The following is a 6,838-nucleotide window of genomic DNA, read 5'->3' on the forward strand; positions in this document are numbered from 1 at the left end:
ATCCTGAGACTAGAAGGACATTCAGACCACAAGTCCTCAATAGGTCTGTACAAATACCTCTTCTTGTGCATTCACACTTCTGTGTGGATAGCCTTCTTCCTCAACAAGTCTGTTACAAGCATTGTCAAAATTTCCCTTCCTTACTTCTCTATAAAACAGCTTGAAAATTCAAGGGTGGTAGAAACAAAGGGGACACAAAGACAAAATGCTTGTGAAATGTTGGCATCTGTCGGTCCTCTGATTGAAAAAGACTTTCAATGAACTGCATTAGTATATAACAGAGGTGTTGAAAATAATTTTTAAAAATTGGAGGAAGTAAAACTAAGGATAGAGTCGTAACAACAGGAAAATGGTGGACTTGAACAACAGGAAAATGGTGGACTTGAGAGCAGGCTGCAGCCTTGTTTATTTTATTGTTGTTGTTTTGTTTTGTTTTTACTCTTGCATCCTAGATTGTTTTGAATGGTTAGTAAGGGGCTGTTGAATGAAAGGTAAGATTAGCACCAGAGCTGCCTCTCACTAGCTGTTAGATTTGCCAAAAGTACTTGTGAGTAAAACAAGCAGTTATAGTTTTCATAAACTCTAAAATTAGTTATTTATGAAATGTTTTTGTTAAATATTCTCTAGATGTCCAGTAATATGCTGTATATAAAACTAGATTAAAAAAATAAAATCTGATGAAAGATCTTATTGTTCAGCACATAGGGATATTCAATATGGTATTTTTAGAGCAATAAGGCATCATTGCATTGTTTAAAAATCCATATTGGTCATTACTGATGCAGATAACTGTGTATTCGCTTCTGCCGGGAACATGAGTGGTGTGGGGCTGTCGTGCTTATTGTAGCACTGAAAAGGAGAAAAAAAATCCAAAGCTGTGAAAGAGTCTTGAGTATTCTCCAAAAAGAAAGGCTGAGCAGGAAAATTAACAAAGCACAAGAGATAACAGACATAAAATGTTTTTGAAAGAAGAATTGAAAGGATTTCATTAAAATAGTAAAAGTATCATATATTGAATATTTATTATTTGATAAAATACCATCCTCAGAGCTTTACATACACTATCTATTAATTCTTCACAAAATCCATGTGTGTGGTCTCATTTTACATGTCAAGAATTTAGGCTCAAAAGGTTAATTGCCTTGTCTGCAATCTAGCGATGTATGACAGAAACCAGATTTAAAGCCTGGTATGTTTGTTGTCAAAGCCAGCATTCTTAACAATTACACCAGAGCTCCCCAAACTTTTTTCTGAAATTTAGATACATTCCTACTCCTCTCTTGATATGTTTAGTTTTAAACTGTTTAAACAGAGTGCAGTAATGCATGCTTGTAATCCCAGCTACTCAAGGGGTTAAGGCAGGAAGACTGAGAGGGCAGCCTCAGCAACATAGGGACAGGGACACCCTATCTCAAAATAAATAAGTGCATGGATAAAACTTGGATATATTAACCTACATTGAAATGCGCAGCTTTAAATAGTCTGTTTAATTAGCTCTGCCACCAAGTAACAAATACTCGAAACAAGACAAATATTTTCATTATCAAAGAAAGTTATCATTTTCCTTTTTCGATTTTTTACCTTCCCAAACACTTTTGATTTCTTTTATCGTCAACTTGTTTTGCCTGTTTTCAAATTTCATTTAATAGAAACGGCACAGTACATGCCATTTTTTGTACCCAGTTTCCTTTTTTCAGAATAGTTTTAAAATATATGTATTAGTCTCACTCTCGAGAAAGCTCACATTCTCCCTTGAATGTGTATCTGCCAACCTTCCGAAATAAACCTCTGTCTATGAAAAAGAAAATGTAAATATATACTGAAAGTTTTCTATATTTTTTTAATTCTGAAAATAATTCCATTATAATTCCATAATTTTATCTATTACCTTTTGACATTGAGATATTTACAATTTGGTGCTATTATGAAAAATGTAAGACTGAAATCTTTGCGGGTATTCTCTAAGCATATGTTTTCATTTATCTTAGGTAAATAACTAGGGGTTGAATGGCTGGGTCAAAAGGTAAATGATTGTTTATAAAAACTGTGACAGTTCCCCATATTAGAGTTAGATCATTTTACACAATCATAATAGAAGAGAACTGCAGATACTCAACAGTCTTGAAAAATGTTGTAGTGTTAATCTTTTTGATTTGGTCATTCTAGTGAATGTGAAATAATTATTGTACAATTTTTCACTCCAATTAGCAAGTATGAGATTACTAATTGCTTTGCATCCTTGTAAAATTGACATTGTTGAACATTTTTATTTTAGATATTCCAGGGGATTAGAAATGTTGTGTCCTTGTGGAGGTTTATTAATGGTTTTACTTTATAATTAGCAGACAAATTTTTAGAGTAGTGGTGAGATTACAGAAAATTTAAGGGAAAGTTCAGAAACTTCTCTTGTGGATCTCTCACCTACAGAGATTTTCCTTGTGTATCTCTTTCCCTTATTATTATTAACATATTGAATTAGTATGTTCATTACAATCAGTGAGCCAAAATTGATATATTGCTATTAAGTAAAATCCACAGTGTGCATTAGGGTTCACCCTTTATACTATGTCCACGATGTATAATTGTCAAATCAGTCTAATAAGCATTTCCATCTCCTTAAATATTTATCATTTCTTTGTGTTAAGAAATTTGAAAAATGTTTCTTCTTGTTCTAAAATATAACAAATTGTTTTAAACTATAGTCCCTCACTGGACCGTAGAGCACTAAAACTGGGTCCTATCTAACTATATTCTGTATCTGTTATTCATGTTTTTTTTATTCCCTCCCCAACCCTTTTCTAGTTTCTAGGTACCACTATCCTAATTTATTTTTATAAAATCAATTTTTAAACTTCCACTTACAAGAGAAAAGATGCAGTATTTGTCTTTGGGTGCCTGGTTTATTTCACTTAACATAACATGTCGCAGCAATGACAGAGTTTTATTCTTTTCATGTGTGTCTGTGGTTGAATCACATTGTGTACACATACTATAGTTCCTTTATTCATTTGTTGATGGACACATTTTTTCCTGTCTTGGTTATTGTGCTGCAATAAACATGGGAGTGAAGGTGTCTCTTTGATATATTGATTTCATTTCTTTTGGATATGTATCTAGTAGTGGTATGGCTGGGTGATATTGTAGTTCAATGGGTTATGAAAAATGTGTAATGACATACACTCATCACTACAACAATGCACTGTATAACCCTGCTTTAATCAACAACTTACTGAGACTACCTACCACATGACTGAGACATGTAGCAAGCTCTACCCTGTACGTTTTTGTAAGTACACTGTAATATGTTTGCAAAATGATGAATGTCTTAATTAGGTGATTTTTCAGAATGCATTCTGATTGTTAAACAACAAATGACTGTACATTATAATACGAAATCATTTGAATGCCCTAAAACTACCTTGTGCTCTATCCTGTTGAATCCCTGGCAAACACCGGTTTTCTACTGCTTTCATAGTCGTGCCTCTTTTATAATATCAGACACTCATCTCTTGATGTGCATGAGAGATTGCTGCCCGAACCTCCCCATGGATATCAAAATCTGAGAATGCTCAAGTCCTTTATGTAAAATGGGATAGATTTTCATATAACCTATGCACATTCTTCTGTATGCTTTAAATTATCTCAAGTTAATTACATCAATATAATGATGAAAATATAATAATGAAAATAGTTGTTATACTATGTTGTCTAGGGAATAATGCCCTAAAATCCCCTGTACTCTGCCTGCTAACACCTGGCAGTTATTGATTTTTCCAAGGGTTTGCCTTTTAGAAAATCTCATGTATAGTAGCCTTCACTTATTCACAATTTCACTTTCCTTGGTTAATCATGGTCCAAAAATATTAAACAGAAAATTCTGGAAATACAAAATTATGTTTTAAATGATGAACCATTCTGAATGGAAAGATGACTCTTGCACATGCCACACCACTATGCCCCCCAAGAATCATCTCTGTTTCTAGTGTATCCATGCCATATATACTATTGAGTCACTTAATAACTGAGTCACTTAATAATCTTGGTTGCCTACTGTCCTACTTTTGCAGTACCTCAGTTCAAGTAGCATTTATTTTATTTAATAATGGTCCCCCAAACAATTGCTAACAATTTTATTACAGTAGAGGGTTATAATAGTTTCATATTTTTGTTATTGTTTTAATCTTTTATTGTGCCTAATTGATAATTTAGACCTTAAAATAGGTATGCTTGTAGAGGAAATAGTGTGTATACTATCTGTGGTTTTAGGCATCTGCTGGGATCCTTAAACATATTCCCTATGGATAACAAAGTAAATACATAAAAGGTCATCTTGATCACTGCTCAAGTTTTGGCAATTATAAATAAATCTGGCTTAAAAAATTAACTGGCATGTTAGGAATTTCTTTTGTTGCTATATAATATTCTATTATGCATATGTGCCAGTTTGTCTTCCTTTTTACCTATTGAAAGATTTCTTCACTGTTTCCAAATTTTGGCAATTAGGAATAAGGCTGCTATAGATACTCATGGAAAGGTTTTCGTGTGGGCATAAGTTTTAAACTCATTTGGGTAAACACGAAGGAGTAAAATTGCTTGCCAAATTGCATGGTAAGAATACATTTAGTTTTGTACAAAACTGACAAAACTGTCTTCCAAAGCGTCTGTGCCATTTTTCATTCTCGCTTAGCAATGAGTGAGAGTCGTTCTTACTCCACATTCTTGTCAGCATTTTATGTTTTCACTGTTCTGGACTTTAGTCATTCTAATATATATAGAGTGATGCCCTATTACTTTAATTTAGAATTCCCTGCTGACCCCTGACATTAAGCATCTTTTCATTTGCTAGGAATATTGGACTTTTTCACATATTTGTTAGCCATTTGCATTTCTCCTCTTGAGAAGTATCTGTTTACATCTTTTACCCATTTCTTTAGCTGTTTATTTTTAGTGTTTTTTCTTTTAGTTCTTTGTATGTTCTGGATATTAATCTCCTGTTGGAGGAGTAGCTGGCAAAAATCTTTTCCCTTTCTCATCATGTTCCTAATTGTTACCTTTGTTGTGCAGAAGCTTTTAAAATTTGATTCTGTCTCACTTACTGATTCTGGATTTTATTTCTTGCACTTTAGGAATCTTAGTAAGAAAGTCAGTTCCTGCACCAACATGTGGGAGTGTTAAATATTGTTTTATGTTATACAAATTTTAATAATGTTAATTACTAATTTAATCTGATTGTGATCACAAAACATGCTCAATATGACTTAGTCTTTTCAAACATTGAGACTCTCTTGAATGTCTGGCATTGGTCTATTTTGAAAAGCAATCTGTGTGTACTTGAACAGAAAATGTATTCTGATATTGGGAGATATAGTTCTATAAACATATTTAGGACTAGTTGTTCACATCATCCATATTCTTACTGAGTTTTTAATCTGGTTGCTCTACAATTATTCAAAGAATTGTGATAAAATCTCCAAATATGGTTGTGGATTTGTCTATTTCTCCTACTTTGCTTGGCTGTTTAACTTAACATACCATAAGCTCTCTTATGAGTTGTACATATTGTGTATGTGTCTGTGATGTCTTATTAATGAATTGTCCCATTAGTTTTTATGAAATGCTCCCTTATCTCTGTTAATGCTTCCTGTTTTCAGGTTTATTCTTGTTTTGACACCAACACAGCCATGCTAACTTTCTTAAGCTTGGTTATTATATCTTCTGTTTCTTTGCATCTTTCTAACATTCAGCCTATCCAAAGGGACTAACAATGAGCTGACTTATAATTTTTCAATTTTACAATGGTAAAAAAGCAAAACAATATTTCAATTTTGCATTTTGAATTTACCTTGGTTAGTGATAAGTGATATTCTTTCACAGTGCTGAGCAGTAGCAGTGAGCTGCAGCTACCTGTCAGCCATGTAATCAGGAAAGGAAACAATAGATACTCTGCAGTGTTCTGTGTTGCCGGCATTTTTACATACGTATATATTTTTTGTGTGTGTGTGATTTTTTTGAATCTCATCATGTCTGTCTAGAAAAGACCATCTGCATGTCCAAGAGACAGTAAACACTTTGTTGCTTTGTGTTAGATGATATTGCCCAACTACAGGATAATGTAAGTATTCTGAGCCTGTTAAAGTAGGCTCGGCTAAACTATTATGTTTGATAGGTTAGGTATTTTTAAGGCAGTTTTAAACTTAATGGTACTTTCTACTTACAGTGGGTTATAAGGAATTAACCCTACCATAAATCAGGAAGCATCTGTGTGTATGTTTGGTGTGTGTGTGTGTGTGTGTATGTGTGTGAAAGGGGGGGGGGAAGAGAAGGAAAGGAGGGAGGGCAGGACAGGGAGACAGATTCATTTATTATAAGGAATTGACTCATGCAATTATGGAGACTTGTAAGTCCCCAAATCTGCAGAGTGAGTGTCATAAAGATGGAGAGCAAGAATAGCCAATGGTTAGTTCCAGTTTGAGAAGATTCAAGAAGCTGGAAAGTTGGTGGTGAAGGCTAAAGGCTATGGGATAAAGTTAAAAAATAATGTTTTAGTTTGAATCCAAAGGCAGGAAAAAAGCTGATATTCCATATAGAAGTTCATCAGGAAGAAATAATTTTCTCTTACTTGAGGAAGGAAGGAAGAGTTAGATTTTTTTTTTATTCTGAACTTCAACTGGATTGAGGAGGCCAACCGATGTTATTGAAAAAAATCAGCTTTACTCGTTTTACTTATTTAAATGCCAGTTTCATCTAAAACACCCTCACAGATACATTCAGATTAATGTTGAACTGAATATCTGGGCACCTGTGGCCTAGAAAAATTCACTCATAAAATTAATTAATT

This window comes from Ictidomys tridecemlineatus, chromosome 5 (genome assembly GCF_052094955.1).
Source record: "Ictidomys tridecemlineatus isolate mIctTri1 chromosome 5, mIctTri1.hap1, whole genome shotgun sequence".
Taxonomy (NCBI): Eukaryota; Metazoa; Chordata; class Mammalia; order Rodentia; family Sciuridae; genus Ictidomys; species Ictidomys tridecemlineatus.